At 37.0% G+C, this 20,883-nt stretch overlaps 1 long non-coding RNA gene across 3 annotated transcripts in view; it reads left to right on the plus strand.

The window, feature by feature from the left end:
* LOC140847990 (uncharacterized) overlaps positions 1–20,883 on the plus strand; it is a 147,621-nt gene that overhangs the window by 97,983 nt on the left and 28,755 nt on the right. For all 3 annotated transcript variants that reach the window (XR_012128395.1, XR_012128397.1, XR_012128396.1), the window contains one exon: positions 12,743–12,815. This is a non-coding gene — a long non-coding RNA (uncharacterized lncRNA). The remainder of the gene's footprint in view (positions 1–12,742; positions 12,816–20,883) is intronic.

The following is a 20,883-nucleotide window of genomic DNA, read 5'->3' on the forward strand; positions in this document are numbered from 1 at the left end:
TGTTGGTTTGCAGAAATACAAAAGTAATATCTTCGCCAAAGTAACAGAATAGGCCATAGGATTTCTTTTACAAATATATCAATACCTAAGCAGTTTGGTACCTAAACATTTTCTACTGTGTGTGGCCATCTTGCAATTTTTTTCTTTTCTCACAGCTGAGAAGCATTCTAGGCCAGCCTCCCAGTGTGAGGCATTTTGATGTGGGCACTTCCTTGGCTGGTGATGACATGTGATTTTATTTTCTTTCCTTGTTTCTTGGAATAGTTTCCCTCCTTATCACACGCTTGACCTGGCCTTACTCTCTTTATTCCTCAGGCACTGATTTTGTTTTTCAGCCCTTCCACATCTTTACACATTATTATCTCATAATTAGCAGCTGGTGGGAGCCAGGCTGTATGAAGGTTGCTTTAGGTGGTCCCAGTGGGGGCTAAGTAGAACATTCTGGTATTTACAGCTATGGCATCAGTTAATCCACATGGTGTGAGCTTTGTGAGAAACAGAGAAAAAGAGGTCATGACTTTGCTCCTGAATCCAGAGGAGAAAAAGAAAATTCACATCTTGCAGTCACCTCGAATGTTCTAACAGCGCTTCAAATTGTAAACACAGTTCAGTTTCTAAACATGAATTTCTACATCCAGAAAATAACCAAAATATAGAACTTCACTTAATGTTAGTTTTTTCCCTGCTTCCACCTGGAGCCCACGTACGCCCAGCAGCTTGCATTGGGAGTGATGGTGGGGTCGCTGTCTTTTCTTACCTTCACCCCTAACTAGCTATTATGTTTGCCCATCTAAATAAGGAATCTAGGGAATGATTCAAGGAAACAAATCTTGAATTGTGCTGTCAGATTATAACGTTGCCCCCTCTCTGCCCTTACACATGTGTGAAATTCATTTTCTCGCTCCTAGTAATTGTCAATGAAATACAGTGAAGATTTCAGCAAAGAAGTGAGGATTTGAGCACAACGGATCTAAATTTTTTTCAACCTGTTGGTGGTTGTTTCTAGTGAAACACTTTTTTTGGTCATGTGAATAGGCACAATACTGCTCAGTTGATGGTCAGGTAAGGTAGAATCCTTTCCCTATTTTATGCAGACTGGAAATATTAATATTCATAAATATTTATGAAGGGTAGTTGGTGCTTTTTTCCCATTTACATTATATTTGGGTCTGTTTTTCATAGTACCCCTAAGGGATGAATATTTTCATGATGATTAATCTCTTTCATCTTTTAAAACTGAATGATAGTTGAGAAATTGCTACTTGTTATTTCAGTATAATTACAAACAAAAAGATTCTGCTTCACTCGAGGGAAAGCAAAAATTATTCTGTTTTACAGGCATATACACTTTCATATTTATATCCAGAAGAGGCAAAAAAAAAAAAAATGGGACAGCAGCTTCATTAACTTGCTTTCTCCTCAGTCATTTATTGTATTAATCGTGGCTCCTTCGATGTCTCCTTTTATTTTCCCAAAGTCTATAATCTTCTTATTTGACTGTTCCTTTATATTACATTTTGATTTTGCCAAGAATTACAAATGAAGTTCACAACAAAGTTTATTGCCCCCAGAGAATATTACTTTATTTGAGATTGAAACACGAATTAATATCCCCTCTGTCAGTGTCTGAGAACTCATTGCTCCTTCTCCATTGCATTTAATTTTAGTATAAAGTATAATAGCTTGCATTATAACTTCTGAAGGCTTCTCCAACTTTTACTTAGTTCTAGACAGTTTCTCAGTTTAATTTAAGGGAGTTTAATCCTTACATTTTAGCACTGCAGAAATCAAGAATTTGTAAGCTGATTGACTTGGAAAGGATTGAGTTCAAAATACATTAAGGCTATATATTCTCACCTCATCAGGAAGGCCAAATTTGAAGAAATTTAAACAAAAGAAGGCAAAAAAAGAAAGGATTGAGTTCAAAATACATTAAGGCTATATATTCTCACCTCATCAGGAAGGCCAAATTTGAAGAAATTTAAACAAAAGAAGGCAACAAAAGGGAACATGGGCTGTGTTTTTAGGTCAGTAAAATATAGTCAATTAAGTCAATACTTTGAGTCAAGCTGGATGATGGACTGTTTGACCAAAATAAATATGAAATTTTTGGCATCATAGCACAAAGTTAAACTTGGGGCATATGATGACAGTTCAAGGTGATTATACATTTATAGAATAACCAGAGCAGCAGGTGAATTTTTTAAAATTTATGCATAGGGGGAGGAAGGCAAAGAGGTATTAATTCATTTGCAATTTGATATAATTCAACAAATTTTTTTGAATGCCTATTGTGTTCTGCAGCCTTTGCTAATCATTGGTATTGAATAACGTTTAAATCAAACAATTAATGACTGAATTTTTAGTTTTAAACAAATTGATTTGTTTGAAGAGGGCAGGGGAATTCTGTTGCCTTGGACAAAGATGTCAAGTACAGAGTCATACAATGACCTGCTTTACTTCCTCCGGACTCATGCGGTTGACCTCACATGGTCCAGATTCACTGACCTAGAATCCATTAGATCATAGTTTCCTCCGTGTTTAGAGAAATGCTTGCCTCAGTGTGTTTTACAGGATAGCCCAGGTGAAGTGACATCATACCTTTATTTATTTTAAGGTGACATCAGTAATTTGTTTATCCATGATCTAACATTAGTGAAAACACACTTAGGGAGGAGGCTGGACTTCACTCCTTTCCTGTTTTCCAAACATTCAAGGCTATTTAATGGCCTACAGTCTAAATATGCACATCGAAATTGAGTATTTTCTCTCCTAAGGCATCGTAGCAATCAGAACTTTCCTGAAAATACTTTTCATTCATCGGTTTCTATAGATTTCTCTGCCATGTGGAAAAAAATTTGTTGCTGCTGTGGGGGTCTAGGCAGAGAAATTTAAACTTTGAGGGTATGTGTATTCTGTTCCGTATCATCTCTTCTACTTTACACAGAGCTATTTTCTTTTCTTCGATCTGTTCACACTCTTGGGGTACTCATTAGAGACAAAGATTTTACTGCTGCTCTAGATTTATAGAGATGATTCAGGCATGAGCCCCGCTCTGTAAGAGCTTATAATGTAATGTGTGTGGAGACCTTCAAAGAAATAAAACAGTACAAGCAAATAGAAGTAGATGCTGTCAGAGATGTACACAGTGGTTTGAGAGTGATGAATCTCCCCAGAGGGATCAATAATGCTTCCTACCGAGGTACTATTTGAATTTTTTATGAAGGATGAAAGAGTTTCTTTTTCTTCTTTCCAGTTTTCTGTATGTGCCAGGGTGGGAAGCATTTCTGGTGGTGGGCTGAACAAGGGTGTTCCATTGTGAGATGACCCCGAGGACACTTTTCAGAATCTCTTGGCTGATGGGCAGGAGATCTGAGGATTAAGTTGGGATGAGGTAGAAAAGTAGCTTAGGACCACATTGTGATGAATTTTTCCTGCAGTCAGTGAGTAGTTCTTGAGTAGTGAAGAGATGGTATCTGTCCAGGCAGCAGCCTGAGGGGATAACATTGTTACAATCACAGGCAGGAAAACTGTGGCATTTGTCTTAGGAAGAAGTGCTGAGGGCTTTGATCAGCAGAGAATGAATGAAAGCAAGCAGATGTGTGAACCAAAAGAATATGTGTTGCAAAGAAGTGTCTTGCAGAGATAATGAAGAAATTTGGACTATCCAATTCTGTGAGGAAGTTCCTGTCCACCTGTTCAAGTGGTGGTCCTGTTCCAGGGGACCTTGGTTTATACTGGGAATAGGAATCATTCTCCCCACATAGCAAAAGACAGCATTTTCCTGTTTCCATATATATCGATGGGGTACCTACTTGCAAACAGCAGAGTTATCCCTGGCTAGTTTAGTTAAAAAAATAATTTATTAATGGCCATTTAGAAGGTGCAGAGACATGACTTAAGCTATAAAATCGGGTACATTGTAGGATAATATGGGAGGATCTTCTCATGGTCGTTGTTGTTCAGCCCTTGTCAGTCAGGGCAGAATGAAGTACATCCAACCAAATGGTATTTCTGAGGAATTCAATCGCTCCATTCTAGTTTGGTAAAGATCAGTTTCCCTGAATGAAACAGCTGTAGGTCATTACGGCATTCCAAATTCTAGTCTCATATTTGTATCAGATTGGAAGGATGTTGAAGTCACAAGTTTGCATTTGCATTGAAAGGATGTTTTCTGAAGTCTACATCAAGAAACAGGATTCACAACATAGGAAATGCAGGCTTATGCTAGGTTTTGAGAGGAACGAGGTGTGTGTGTGTGTGTGTCTGTGTGTTAGCAGAGAGAAAGGATTCCATGACATTTTGAAGACATGGATTGACAGCTGGTCTCTGGGGCTACTTATGTTATTTGGTTGGGCATCAGTAGCCTTAATTTAATTTCCTCTGTCATCCATTTAACTTGATTCTGACATAACTTGATTCTGACAATACAGTATATTAAGGATTTCCAAAGGAAAATATTGAGACACATTTCTTCGTGTTAAGTCCGGGTTTCTGCCTACATGTGCTATAAATAAAAACAGGCAATGAAGTTCAACCCAAAGCACAATGCTTTTACAGCCTCTAGATTTTTGACATGGCAGGTAGGAAGGAGGTGAAACGTGGGGTCACATGTTGGGTTGTCCATTTCCAGCTTGGTGAGTGCAGGCTCTGCCAGCTGGACTAGAACGCAAGGCACTGTGGCATTTTGAGTTTTGGTCTGGGGAATTGCTTTCCTTTTTGTGTCTTCTGGCTGTGAGCAAATGCTCTGGAGCTTTGTATGGAACCCATTAATTTTTCTTGGTTTATTATCTCATTTATATGGATCAAAAGTCAAATTTGTACAGTTTAAAAAGTCAAAATTGGTCCTGAGAAAAGAGTACTCACTGATTTGAAAATCAGCATCCCCTCTCTGCTGTCTTCCCATTTTGTCCTCTCCAGAGGCAACATCTTTCAAATATTTTTACTGATCCTTTAGTATTTGCCTGTGTATCTCTAAGTAATTTGCTTGTATTACTTCTTAATGTTTTAGTTTTAGGAACTATCAACTGGTTTCCTGTCATGGAAAATGAGGATTTCTCTCTTCCGTCAGCATTCTTTATACATTTACTGTCTCTGCCTTCCTATCTAACTGCCTCTTAGTATGATTTTTTTATTTTAGTTAATTCAGTAGCTAATGTTTACATTTTATAACATGAAGATAATATTCACAATGACTTGGATTTGATATTCTGTGTGTTTCATAATATGGACATATGTTAGGGGCCATCTGAAGTGAGAGATCAAAGCATAATTTCCTACGTTATTGTCTATGGTATTTTTTTTTCCTCTGAAAACCTTTTTGTTTTTCCTGAAGTTTTTAGTTGTTTAGTTTTCCATGTACTCAGCACAATGAACCCCAAATTGAGACACTGGCTGTTCTACCAATTTCCACTCCTGATAGAATTTCTCCTAGAGCATTTTTTCTGCTCTCATCTGGACTGGTCGACCCCTCAGCATAACTTCCGCACTGTCTCTTGGAGGACTCCCTTGTCTCTCTCCTGTGTGGGATCAAGCTATACTACAGCTTTTCTAAGTTCTGTATTAAGATTTAGTTTTCTTGGATTCACTAAGGCATTTAATATAAATCTACTTGCCATCTTCAAACATCCTATCATTTTTTTCCTCTCCTATTTCTCCTCATTTTTGTGAATTTATGTGTTAAATAAAACTTACATCATTTTAATAAGGTTTTAGAAGACAGCAAAAGTAGGTGAATCTATTCTGTTTTCCAAAAAGCCCACAGTATGTACATATTTTAAATGTACTCTTTCTCAATCAATACAATTAAAAGAAAACATTCAAATCCTGTCTGCCTTCTCTCTCTTTAGATACCAAACATTAAACCTGAACTGCTGCGTAACCAAGGAAATCCTTTTTAAACATACGTGTTATAGTTGAAATACTTATTGTCCCAATATAAGATATTAATCATTTCAAGCTACATGTTTTTAATTACCAGGATTATTAAATGACCTTCCAAAATAATTGCTTGGGGACGCATTACAAAATGTCCTGCCAGGGGCATGCTGGCCCTTTAAAAAGGGCGTTGCCCATGTCTCTTGGTGAAAAGGAAAGTCACGTGTTATGTATTACAAGGTTCCGATGTTGTGAGATGGATTGTTCTGTGAGGAGTGAGTGCCGAGTCGCTGGAGACGCTCACGGAGAGGCTGAGTAACCATGACTAGGGATTTCCGTGTGTTTATATGAAGTTAGAATTACTGACTTATCAAAATCCCTTCCAGTCTCTGTGCATCTATGAGTTTTGGTGAGAATTCCCGTCAAATTTGCATCCTTGAATATTAGCTCTGTTACGGTATGATAACCTTATGCTATGCCTGTAAGAACCAACTTGTTTTAAATCCTGGGTTCCATGTGGGATGGTCCACTTTATGCACCATGTGTTGCTCATAAGTTAGGGTTCAGAAATTTTTAAAGGAAGAATAAGGGGGAAGGGAGAGAAGAGTTCAGGAGAATTCCAGAAAAGCAGCAGCAGTCACAGTAGTTGTGAGCTGTTGTGCATTATTACAGCTTAGCCTGGGGTAGGGTCACTCCAGGAGAGAAGGCCATGAAGTGCAGGGTCAGCTTGGAGAGTCCAGTCAGCATTTTCTTTCTGGATTCTTCTTTTCCCATCTAAAACATTTTAATCCACATTGAGGTAGAATAGCGATCAAACATTACACTGCGCCTAGGTTTTAGAACCTTTTCACCCAGCCCTCTATTTTATAGATGAGGTAATTAAACCTCAGAGAGTTTAAGTGAACTTGGCCAGATAAATGAGCGCTCAGGAGTACAAAAGGTTGTTTGTTCCCATACAATGATATTTTCCCACAGTGTTTTGTCTGAAAGACAGCTTTGCTGAGGAAAAGAATTCAAGAACTCTCCAGGTCCCCAAAAGGCGGTTTGGACGACTGGCTTGTTGATGACAGTGGTATCGATGGGAATAAAGAGGAGAATTAGTTCTGTGTTCTGTTGGACATGATTTTTTTAAGCACCAGCTGGCAGTTGGTAGACAGCGCCGTCTCTTCCTCTTCCCGGAGCACTGGAACAGTTTATAAATCATGCCCTCTTTTCCTTGGAGACTTTAAGAGTTGGGACTCACTGGTCAACCAGCTGGTGACAGCATTCTAATCTGGGGTGAGATTCTGTGACACAGAGGGGACATCTTTTTCACTGTCAGAATAAACCAGTATGTGCCAAACACACATTTTAGATAACATTTTCCCTGTCTTACGGAGAGCAAGTCCTGGTGTGTCCACATATTCACATAGGACTAGGAAAAGAGGTGAGAAGGGCTGAGAAAAAGGCGATTTGGGCTTTTAAGGATTTTGATAAAGATGCCTATATAGAAAATTTTCTGGTTAATATAATATACCTGGGAATGCTGTCATCACACAATATATCCAGACATTTTATAGGGTGTGTTATGAATAAAAGAACCTTCTTCTGCCTTCCAACTATTGATGAAGGATATCATCTCTCTCCCATTTCAAACTTGGGAGTTGGACTCTTCTCTCATCTACAGTGGTTGTTTTCTTTTCTTTTTCAATCTTTTTATTTTCTTCTTTCCTAAAAAAAGGTGCCACACTAGTTCCCTACCTTTTAACCCTGTTGTTTCTATTCTTGTCTAAGTTCTCATTGACTTAAGCCTAGACTGTTTAATGGTATCCTACCTGCAACCTGTGTTCAGGCTTCCCTACTCCATCCATTTCCTTCTCTGCCTCAGGTCAGCATGATTGTACGTGAGGTAGTGCTGTAGATTGTGGAGGCCAAGAGCACCACTTGTGTTTAATCTCAGCTGTGCCTCAGTTTAGCTGTGTGCCACTGGAAAAGTGTTGAATCTCTCTGCTCCTCTGTTTCATGATCTCTAAAATGAGGGTAATATTAGTGACTAATACACACAAACACACACCACACACACACACACACACACTTAGGATAATTAACGTGAATTTATACATGGAAAACACTAAAAAGAAAATACTCGGAACTTAGAAGTGCTTACTATATGTTCGCTATTATTATTGCACTTCAGTATCTGTCTAATCATGTGTTTTTTAAAAAGCATTTTTAAGTTTGCATTTATTCAACGTCAGCTATGAGATGGGAACTCTGTTAAGCATACTTATATCTTGTTTCATTTGTGTATTGTCGTATAAGGTGGTTATTATCATCCTCAAGCTGTAAGTTAGGAATTGAAGGCTCAGGAATTTAATTTACAAGCTCAAATTCACCAAACTAACAAGGGATGCTTTTGAGACTGGAATACAGAGACTGCACCTATCCATCTGTCTGTTCTACCTCCACATGTCAACTCTGGCCAGTGATTTATTTAGCCTACCCATTTGTAAAGCAAGCATATTCACTTACAATTAAATCATGTACATGGAAATTAAATAATGTGCTAAAGTATTTATTCCAAAGCCTGTCATTATAGTCCCTCAATAACTATTAGTATTATTCTACACTGTATTATTATCTGAATGTTTTTAGTAACAGAAGTCATCTGCCTTTAACATTAAAGATTATATTACTTTTTTCCAATTTTTAATTGAATCACATTGTTCCTTTAGCTTAACTTTAAAATTATTTCACCAACTTACTCCTTCTCAAAAATCTCTGTTAGTAGTTCGTTCAGAATTGTGCTAAGGCAACAAACTACTTTTTTTTTTTGAGTGGGCATCTCATATTTATTGATCAAATTGTTGTTAACAACAATAAAATTCTGTATAGGGGGGTCAATGCTCAATGCACAATCATTAATCCATCTCAAGCCTAATTCTCGTCAGTCTCCAATCTTCTGAAGCATAACGAACACGTTCTTACATGGTGAACGAATTCTTACATAGTGAATAAATTCTTACATGGTGAACAGTACAGGGGCAGTCATCACAGAAACTTTCGGTTTTGATCACTCATTATGAACTATAAACAATCAGGTCAAATATGAATATTCGTTTGATTTTTATACTTGATTTATATGTTGATCCCACATTTCTCCCTTTATTACTATTATTATTTTTATTTTTAATAAAATGCTGAGGTGGTAGGTAGATGGAAGATAATGGTAGAAAACATAGTTTAGTGCTCTAAGAGGGCAAATGTAGATGATCAGGTGTGTGCCTATGGACTAAGTATTAATCCAGGCTAGACAAGGGCAGCAAGACATCCACGGATGCAGAAGATTTCTCTCAAAGCAGAGGGGGTGAGGTTCTGAGCCTCACCTCTGTTGATCCCCAATTTCTCACCTGATGGCCCCTCTGCGACTGTGCCTGTCTTAGGTTGTTCCTCCCTTGAGGAATCTTACCCGTCTCTGGCTAACCAGTCATCTTCTGGGGCCATACAGGGAAATGTAAAGTTGGTAAGTGAGAGAGAAGCCATATTGTTTGAAAAGGTTAGCTTTTTACTTCTTTGCAGATTTATGCCCTGTGGCTTCTATGCCCAGCACTTGTCTCGAGGTATCTTTACCACCTGGAGGGATTATGATGCTCGGTAAATTCGATATGAGGCACAAATTCTATTTAAGGGTTGTAATTAGGAAGGAAGAAGAAAAGCTATAGAGGTAGCATATGGAAGAAAACATGGGAGGATTGATTATTTCTTTGACATATCTTCTTGTAGAGTAACTTAAGTATGTATAGGTTTTAAACTACTAACTAATTTGCACACACATATTTACATAATAGGAATACGGTGACATAAACAAAGCAAATCTATAATTACCATCCATCTCCAGTGAAGCCAAGAAAACCATTTAGGCACCCTAGGCATTTGTGAAAATTTGTCTATGATATGATGGATATTGTCCAACTGTACTTGAACAGTCTGAGAGAAATCAGACAAATTGAAGCAGCCCATTTCTGGGATCTGTTCACATCCCATATGTTCTTTTAACCGTAGATAGTCTATAGTCATAAGATTTTGGAGTGCTACAACTTGCACCCCTCCCAACTCCTGGTTGAGTTCCAACAGTACAGATCCGGTCAAATTCGTTGTCTCACTGTATGCACATGCCAGCCTAGACATCTCCCTCCTCATTCCTGTGGCAAGTCCAGGAGACGGTGGGCTGGATGCAGCCACAACCGCAGCATCGTCCGGATCCCTGTGGAGGCTTTTTGATGATCATCCCCCGGCACAAGTCCTCCAGAGAGTGCTGATGCCGGAAGCTCCTCCTCATATCGTATCTTAGTTCATTTTCTGGGTAGCCAAGCTAGGCCTTGATCTTCTGCATAGAAACAAACAGACCCTTTGCCCACACTTTGACATGCCCTCTATACCACTGTGCAGAACTCATTGGAGGTCAGCACACAGGAACTGCTTTTTTTTTTTTTTTATTAGGAGAAAGGAATATTATCAGAAAAGAGTATCTCCATAGCTGATCATCTGACACCCTTTAAGTAATCAACATTAAGGATATTTAAAGCATGCGTTGATCTTTGATTTACCAATAGTTTTATCCTATCAAGGAGTAATCCCCCTTTTCTTTCTTTCTTTTTTTTTTTGTTCTTTAATCTACACTTACATGAAGAATACTATGTTTACTATGCTCTCCCCTATATCAGGTCCCCCCTAACAACCACATTATGGTTACTGTCTATCAGCTTAGCAAAATGTTGTAGAATCACTACTTGTCCTCTCTGTGTTGTGCAGCCCACCCTCCCCTTTCTCCCTCCCCTCCCATGCATGTTAATCTGAATACCCCTCTTCTTCTTCCCCCACCTTATCCCTCCCTGCCCACCCATCCTCCCCAGTTCCTTTCCCTTTGGTACCTGTTAGTCCATTTCTGGGTTCTGTAATTCCACTGCTGTTTTGTTCCTTCAGTTTTTCCTTTGTTCTTATACTCCTCAGATGAGTGAAATCATTTGGTATTTCTCTTTCTCCGCTTGGCTTATTTCACTGAGCATAATACTCTCCAGCTCCATCCATGTTGCTGCAAATGGTTGGACTTTTCCACTTCTTATGGCTGAGTAGTATTCCATTGTGTATATGTACCACATCTTCTTTATCCATTCATCTACCGATGGACATTTGGGTTGCTTCCAATTCTTGGCTATTGTAAATAGTGCTGCGATAAACATAGGGGTGCATCTGTCTTTCTCAAACTTGATTGCTGCGTTCTTAGGGTAAATTCCTAGGAGTGGAATTCCTGGGTCAAATGGTAGGTCTGTTTTGAGCATTTTGATGAACCTCCATACTGCTTTCCACAATGGTTGAACTAATTTACATTCCCACCAGCAGTGTAGGAGGGTTCCCCTTTCTCCACAGCCTCGCCAACATTTGTTGTTGTTTGTCTTTTGGATGGCAGCTATCCTTACTGGTGTGAGGTGATACCTCATTGTAGTTTTAATTTGCATTTCTCTGATAATTAGCGATGTGGAGCATCTTTTCATGTGTCTCTTGGCCATCTGTATTTCTTTTTTAGAGAACTGTCTGTTCAGTTCCTCTGCCCATTTTTTAATTGGGTTATTTGTTTTTTGTTTGTTGAGGCGTGTGAGCTCTTTATGTATTCTGGATGTCAAGCCTTTATCGGATCTGTCATTTTAAAATATATTCTCCCATACTGTAGGATTCCTTTTTGTTCTATTGATGGTGTCTTTCACTGTATAGAAGCTTTCAGCTTAATGTAGTCCCATTTGCTCATTTTTGCTGTTGTTTTCCTTGCCTGGGGAGATATGTTCAAGAAGAGGTCACTCATGTTTATGTCTAAGAGGTTTTTGCCTATGTTTTTTTCCAAGAGTTTAATGGTTTCATGACTTACATTCAGGTCTTTGATCCATTTTGAGTTTACCTTTGTATATGGGGTTAGACAATGGTCCAGTTTCATTCTCCTACATGTAGCTGTCCAGTTTTGCCAGCACCATCTGTTGAAGAGACTGTCATTTTGCCATTGTATGTCCATGGCTCCTTTATCAAATGTTAATTGACCATATATGTTTGGGTTAATTTCTGGAGTCTCTAATCTGTTCCACTGGTCTGTGGCTCTGTTCTTGTGCCAGTACCAAATGGCAACAAACTACTTTTAGAAGAGGTGACATCTTAGCAGGGAAAATGATTTCCCTTTCTTACAACTTTTCAAAGCAAATTCCACATGAATTATTAATGTTCTATTTAAGATTTTTGTTTTGTTCTTTTAAAACCTAGTATGTTCATAGGGGCATTAGTGTATAAGAAATATTCTAAGATATGTTGAAATGGGGTTGGAGCGGGGCGAAATAAGTGAAGGTGATAAAGAGGTACATAATACAAATTATAAAGTAAATTAGTCTTAGGAATGGAAGTACAACATAGAATATATAACCAATGATGTTGTAATATCTTGGTATGGTAATGGGGAACTACATTTACTGTGGTGAGCATCTAGTAGTGTATATAATTATTGAGTCACTATGTTGTACATCTGAAACCAATATAACATTGTATATCAACTCTATTCCAATAATAAAAAAGAGACATGGAAAATTATGTTTGGTTTCTAAAAACTATCTGAAAAGAATATTTTTATGGAAATGAGTATTTTTGTTTTATAGTCTGTGATTATATAATTCAAGGAACATGAAATGTCTTGAAATAATAAGAAATAAGGAGTGTTTCTAATTCTTTTGTTCTTCTATGGCCTCAGTAAAAGTTCAGAGATGTCTTTATTATAGGCTCTGCATATTTTCTTAACATTTCATAAGTATTTTATGTTTTGATTCACATTATAAATACCGTCTTTTTTTTTTAGATTCTGCCATCTTTACTTTGTAAAGAAAGATACTTGAAAAGTCTACCACTTCTCCAACTCTGGAACTGTGCAGGTAAGCAGCTAAATGATTGGAGGATTTCACTATACTTGAGCAGAATGCTTCATTTGTTTTTAATAGCATGTGGTATGTACCCAGGTTTTTCATACACTTACTGGGCACCCATGCAGCAGGTCATATGCTGGCCTGTCTGTTGGGCTGATGAGGGCGTACACGTATGATATTGACATTGAAAGGCAAATTTTTACCAACTTGAGCATTGGCTATAATAAAGCTAAGATACTTGATTTCTTTGATTAAAATATAAGGAAGGCTCTGTGGAGCTGCTGGATTTTGAGGTTGGTCAAAAGAAACTGATAGATTTCAATGATGATGAAATGTGTTGAGAAAAGGCAGAGAAAGGAAGAGGAGGCAGAGGGGAGAAAGTGGGGAAGGAAATGAGAGACAATAATGGAGCATATGATTGTGAGTAATTAAGGAGACACAGGCTAGAAACAGAAATATTTTTATGTGGTCTAACTTATACCTTATGGCTTAGAAAAAAAATAGGATTCTTGTGTCAACCTAGGGCCAGTGACAGAGAGTATGTTCGGTACTGTGTTTTGGAGGATTTTGAGACTAAATCTGGGCTCCAGGGTAACGAATGCTGTGATGTCAAAGTTGGGTTGTAGCGGGATGCGTGTTGACTTTGCCACATGTTACTCTCCATAACTTCTAGGAATGGTTTGGCAGTTGTAAGCAAATTCCCTGCAGATAAAGCAAATCATGGGCCTTCAGAGGAAGTAAAAGGTGTTTCATAAAGAGGAAAGCTAAGTTGGCCACATGACAGAGAAAAATTTTCCCTATGTTACTATTTTGTCTACATAAATAAATTTTAATACTGGTGGTATTTGTTGGTAGTCTAATCAGTATGGCCTCTCAGATCCTGTTCTTCTCAAGAGGTTATACCCTCTCGTGGGAAGAGTGCTTTATCGTCCCCCTCCATCTCTCAGGCCTGTTTTGCAGCAGAGCACCGCCAGGAGTGGCATGTGTGGGGCGTGCCACAGGGTGAGGTGGGCAGGGGTGGCGTGGGAGCAGAGAGTTAGGGCTGTTTAAATTCACTTGCTTTTCAGGGCTTGCCCTAGTTGTAGATCTCTGAAATAGGAGTTTTCTCCTTCACAGTAGACGAACCTAACTTGGTGGTGTTTTCCTTTGTTAAAATCTGAAAGTTAGACTCCTATATTTTCTTTTGAGTTCAGATTTACTGATTGAGAAGAACATCTAACATCTACGAGACTGCCTAGGAATTGATCCCATAACTCAAGGTCTGAATGTTTGGTAAGAATCTACATAGAAATGAGACCATTTTCAAATTCATATTTTCAGGAAAATTATTTCCCTTTCACATAATTTTTTAAAGCAATTGCTGCATGAATTCTTAATGTTATATTTAAGATTTTTGTTCTTTAAACATATAGTTTCTTCATAGTGAAATTAGTATATAGAAGATATTCTAAGATATGTTGAAATGGGGAGTGGAAGACTGGGTAAAATAAATGAAGGGGATAAAGAGGTACAAACAGTGAATTGTAAAGTAAATTAGTCATAGGAATGGAAGTACAACATAGAGAATATAGCCAATAATATTGTAATATATTGGGATGTAACGGGATAATTATACTTACTGTGGCAAGCATCTAGTAGTGTATATAATTATTGAGTCACTATGTTATACATCTGAAACCAATACAACATTGCATATCAACTTTATTCCAATAAAAGAGGAAAGATAAAAAGAAAAAAATGGAAAATTATGATTGGTTTTTTCTTCTAAAAACTGTATCTGATAAGAATATTTTTAAGGAAATATTTTTCAGTTTGTTTTACATTATATGTCAGTCTCTGTCATTATATAATTGAAGAGAGGAGTACATAGTTGGCTCCCAGTAAATTATTTTTTCAGTGGATAAAGAGTGAATTGGCTTTGTCACTAGCATTAGCCACCCAAATGTTGGAACTTTTCTAGTATTTCCATCACAGCTGAGTTGTTTTTTCTTTCTTTCCTTTCTTGATCCCCATGCTGGAGAATATGAGCTCACAGTAGCAGTGAGAAAATATGGCTGACACATTGCCATGGAGCTGAGAAGGTCGTTAAGACTTTATGCTTGCTTGGGGTGGCCCCAGGTGACAACTAATGGGACATGCTTAGCTTGAATATTAAGGCTACATGGGAAACTTATAGAATACATACTCTTATTACAGTCAAGACTTGGAGAGAGACTCAGGGAGGGTGATTACTTGTTCTGTATTGGCATTGTTAGAATCAACAGGTGGTTTAAAAATTAAATATAATATTTGTATCATGTATCCTAATATAATTGAAACTTTGATGTCTAAAAAGTTTATCCAGGACAGAGAGTAAGGAAAAATGGTGGCACAATCTTGATTTTTCTGTATAATCTCGGTGACAATATAATTTATCACACAAAACAGGATACTTCTGAGATTCAAAGATTACTATTAATAATTATGCCTTGTAAACAGGTGTAAGCGTAGACTTTCCCAGACAAAGGAGAACGTATGGTCACCCTGTATGTTACAGATTGTTCTCAGACTGTTGGGAAAAGAAAGAAGAGATTTGGCTATTTCTTCCACATCTCCAAGGACTACAAAGGGTTACTTGTGGTTAAGACCCTGGACATTTTTCAGTAATAATTTTAAAAAATGTATTTATAACAGTGGTACCCTAATGTTTTGAGGTCAGGATCACTTTATTAAAAAAATTTTTTTTATTAAGGCATTATTGATATACACTCTTATGAAGGTTTCTCATGAAAAAACAATGTGGTTACTACATTTACCCATATTATCAAGTCCCCACCCATCCCCCAATGCAGTCACTCTCCATCAGTGTAGTAAGATGCCACAGATTCACTCTTTGCCTTCTCTGTGCTACACTGTTTTCCCCGTGATCCCCCACACCATGTGTACTAAACATAATACCCCTCAATCCCCATCGACCTCCCTCCTCACCTCTCTTCTCACACCCCTCCCCTTTGGTAACTGCTAGTCCCTTCTTGGAGTCTGTGAGTCTGCTGCTGTTTTGTTCCTTCCATTTTGCTCCGTTGTTATACTCCATCCACAAATAAGGGAAATCATTTGGCACTTGTCTTTCTCCGCCTGGCTTATTTCACTGAGCATAATATTCTCCAGCTGCATCCATGTTGTTGCAAATGGTAAGATTTGTTTCTTTCTTATGGCTGAATAGTATTCCATTGTGTATATGTTCCACCTCTTCTTTATCCATTCATCTACTGATGGACACTTAAGTTGCTTCCATATCTTGGGTGTTGTAAATAGTGCTGCAATAAACATAGGGGTGCATATGTCTTTTTGAATCTGAGAACTTCTATTCTTTGGGTAAATTCCAAGGAGTGGGATACATGGGTCAAATGGTATTTCTATTTTTAATTTTTTGAGCAACCTCTATATTGCTTTCCACAATGGTTGAACTAGCTTACATTCCCACCAGCAGTGTAGGAGGGTTCCCCTTTCTCTGCACCCTCACGAGCATTTGTTTTTCTTAGTCTTTTCGACGTTGGCCATCCTTACTGGTGTGAGGTGATATCTCATTGAGGTTTTAAATTACATTTCCCTGATGATTAGCAATGTGGAGCATCTTTTCATGTGTCTGTTGGCCATCTGAATTTCTTCTTTGGAAATCTGTCTGTTCATATCCTCTGCCCACTTTTTAAATAGGGTTATTTGCTGTTTGGGTGTTGAGGTGCGTGAGCTCTTTATATATTTTGGATGTTAACCCCTTGTCGGATATGTCATTCTCAAATATATTCTCCCATACAGTAGGATGCCTTTTTGTACTGCTGATGATACCCTTTGCTGTACAGAAGCTTTTTAGTTTGATGTAGTCCCACTCATTCCTATATTCTTTTGTTTCCCTTGCCCAAGGAGATATATTCAGGAATGAGTTGCTGATGTTTATATTCAGGAGATTTTTGCCTATGTGGTCTTCTAAGAGTTTTGTTTTATAGTTTCATGGCTTACATTCAGGTCTTTGATCCATTTTGAGTTTACTTTTGTGTATGGGGTTAAAGAATAATCCAGTTTTATTCTCTTACATGTAGCTATCCAGTTTTGCCAACACCAGCTGTTGAAGAGGCTCTCATTTCCCCATTGTATGTCCATGGCTCCTTTATTGTATGTTAATTGATCATATATGGTTGGGTTTATATCTGGGCTCTCTAGTCTGTTCCATTGGTCTTTGGTTCTGTTCTTGTGCTAGTACCAAATTGTCTTGATTACTGTGGCCTTGTAGTAGAGCTTGAAGTTGGGGTGCATGATCCCCCCTGCTTTATTCTTCCTTCTCAGGACTGCTTTGGCTATTTGGGGTCTTTTGTGGTTCCATATGAATTTTAGAGCAATTTGCTTTAGTTCATTGAAGAATTCTCTAGGTATTTTGATAGAGATTGCATTGAATCTGTAGATTGCTTTAGGCAGGATTGCCATTTTGACAATATTAATTCTTCCTATTCATGAGCATGGGATGTGTTTCCATTTATTGGTATCTTCTTTAATGTCTCTTGTGAGAGTCTTGTAGTTTTCAGAGTATAGGTCTTTCACTTCCTGGGTTAGGTTTATTCCTAGGTATTTTATTCTTTTTGACACAATTGTGAAAGGAATTGGTTTCCTTATTTCTCTTTCTGCTAGTTCATCGTTAGTGTATAGGAATGCAATAGATTTAAGTGTATTAATTTTGTATTCCACAACTTTGCTGAATTCAGATATTAGATCTAGTAGTTTTGGAGTGGATTCTTTAGGGTTTTTTTATGTACAATATCATGTCATCTGCAAACAGGGAAAGTTTAACTTCTTCCTTGCCAATCTGGATGCCTTTTATTTCTTTGTGTTTTCTGATTGCCATGGCTAGGACCTCCAAAACTATCTTGAGTAAGTGTGGGGAGAGTGGGCATTTATGTCTTGTTCCTGATCTTAAAGGAAAAACTTTCAGCTTCTTGCTATTAAGTATAATGTTGGCTGTGGGTTTGTCATATATGGCCTTTATTATGGTGAGGTACTTGCCCTCTATACCCATTTTGTTGAGAGTTTTTATCATGAATGGATGTTGAATTTTGTCAGATGCTTTTTCCACATGTATGGACATGATTATGTGGTTTTTGTCCTTCTTTTTGTTGATATGGTAGATGGTGTTGATGGAGTTTTGATTGTTGTACCATCCTTGCATCCCCGGAGTAAATCCTACTTGATCATGATGGACGACCTTTTTGATGTATTTTTGAATTCAGTTTGCTAGTATTTTGTTGAATATTTTTGTATCTATGTTCATCAGGTATACTGGTCTGTAATTTTCTTTTCTTTTTTGGTTCTGCCTGGTTTTGGTATTAGAGTGATGCTGGCCTCATAGAATTAGTTTGCAAGTATTCCCTCTTCTTCTACTTTTTGGAAAACTTTAAGGAGGATGGATATTGGGTCTTCACTAAATGTTTGATAAAATTCAGTAGTGAAGCCATCTGGTCCAGGAGTTTTGTTCTTAGGTAGTTTTTTTGATTACCAATTCAATTACAGTGCTGGTAATTGGTGTGCTCAGATTTTATGTTTCTTTTTGGATCAGCCTTGGGAGGTTGTAACTCACTTAGTATGCTATTACAAACCCAATCTAAAGGTTCTTTTTTTCTCCTTCTTTTTCTTCCTCCTCCATTGTTTATATATTGGGTATCATATTGTGTACTCTTTGTCTATCCTTTGATTGAGTTGGGTGGTATTTGATTTAATTTTGCATTTGCAGAGTAATTAACTGTTCTTTCTTTACTGTGGTTTTTGTTACCTCTGTTGACAGCTGTTAAACCTTAGGTACACTTCCATCTATAGCAGTCACCCCAAAATACACTGTAGAGATGGTTTGTGGGAAGTAAATTCTCTCAGCTTTTGCTTTTCTGGAAATTGTTTAATCCCTCCTTCAAGTTTAAATGATAGTCTTTTCAGGTAAAGTATTCTTAGTTCCAGGCCCTTCTACTTCATTGCATTAAATACTTCATGCCACTCCCTTCTGGTTTGTAAGGTTTCTGCTGAGAAGTCTGATGATAGCCTGCTGGGCTTTCCTTTGTATGGGATCTTATTTCTCTGGCTGCTTTTAGTAGTCTTTCCTTATCCTTCTAGGATTGCCTAGAAGAAATGGATAAATTTCTAGAAACACAAAACCTACCAATATGCACTCATGAAGGAATAGCAGATGTGAACAGGCCTGTAACTCATAAGGAGATCCCTATTTGAAAGCTGCAGGAAGGACAAGATGGATACTTTCTTATAGTGAACTTCCAAGTTGTGATCTATCAAGTTTATGTAATGTTGTATTTCTATTAGCTCCAGTTTCCCAAAAATCTACCTTAGAATATGTATCCTTCCTTCTAACATTGTTACCACCTAAAGTACTTCCTAAAATGATTGGGACAATCATAATTATTTCTCTCCCACTTCTCTATCACCAAGCATCACAAAAAATATGTACTAACGTGTCCCTCATTATGAATTTGTATTAGCTATGAGTTACTTTATATAATTTAATTACGTTTCACATAATTACTTCAGCATTATATTGCAATATATACCATACACTGTTAATATTCACATGTAATTTGTAGCTGTGAGTATGAAGTTCTTGGGAAATTATACAAAAAGTATCTTTCCATTATAAATAATAGCAATTTTGAAAATATAAATAAACAATGGGCTTATTTTAGAATGTTAGAATTTCAAAATGAATTTGACATGGGTCTCTTAGGAGCTGATGTGTATTGCTTCAATTTTAAATATTAAAGATTAGATAGTCAACAGTTCAGCACATTATTTTTTTAGAGTCTAAGAGCAAAAATTTTACTCTTGAAAACTTCCTTTAAGATGAAAAGGTTCATAGTTACCAAGTAATGTAGTTGCAGAATGGGTAAATATATACTGCTTTTAATTGTAAGAAATTGTTTAGAATTCTTTTTATCACCATTATTTTACAGATTACAACTATATATTATCTTCAGTTTTATATATGAAAATAAACATATTTGAGGTCCCAGTTTACCAGTTCATTTAGACACTTAAACTCATTTCAGTGTTCCAACTTAAATAGTTTCTATTATTTTATTTTCCAAATATATCATTTTGAACAATTATATCTAGGTGAATTACATACTAAAGTTGTCACCTTATGATAACCAGTCTACTAGATTTGACTGCTTATTTCTGATATCATAATTCAGTGCCATCAATCATTTTTGTATTATTTCTTTGTAAAATTTTGAAATTTACTCTATAGTACCTTGAAATTTACAATACTATAACATGTGAATCTAAACTATAAAATATTTACATATTAAAAGAAATTTAGAAATTATAGGTATAAGCCTCTTAACACACTGAAATAACTTACTCTGAATTATACATAAATATTATGTATGTAATATATGTTATATATAATTAGTTATCCTTAATACCTATACATTTGATATTTTTGTAGTACTAATTATAATGATTATGGAAATGATAATGATGTTGGAGATATTTCAATCTTACATTGTATTCTATGTCATTCAAAATATTAGAGATGTTTCACTATCTAACACTTTTAATAAATAAGTTAAATGATACTTTCTGTGGTAAAAGACATATGAGATCTATCATCTTAAACTGTTGTATTGTTACATATAAGCACACGTTCTACAGTGTATCTCTAGAACTTCCTCATCTTGCATAACCAAAATTGCACTACTATTTCCCATGTTCCACTCCCTCTAGCCCCTGGAAACCACCATTCTAGCTTCCGCTTCTACGACCTTGACTACTTTAGATAAATGGAACCATGTAATATCTGTCCTGTGACTGGCTTATTTTACTTGGTATAATGACCTAGAAGTATGCCCATGTTGTTGGAAATGACAGGATTTCCTTCTTTTTCTAAGGCTGAATGATATTCCACTGTATTTATATAACATGATGTTTATCCATTCATCCCTTCATGGAGATCTGGGTTGCTTCCACAACGTGGCTACTGTCAGTAATGCTGTATGAACATGAGAGAGCAAATATCTCTTTGAAATCCCGATTTAAATTTTTTGTGATA

This window comes from Manis javanica, chromosome 2, assembly GCF_040802235.1.
Source record: "Manis javanica isolate MJ-LG chromosome 2, MJ_LKY, whole genome shotgun sequence".
NCBI classification, from domain to species: domain Eukaryota; kingdom Metazoa; phylum Chordata; class Mammalia; order Pholidota; family Manidae; genus Manis; species Manis javanica.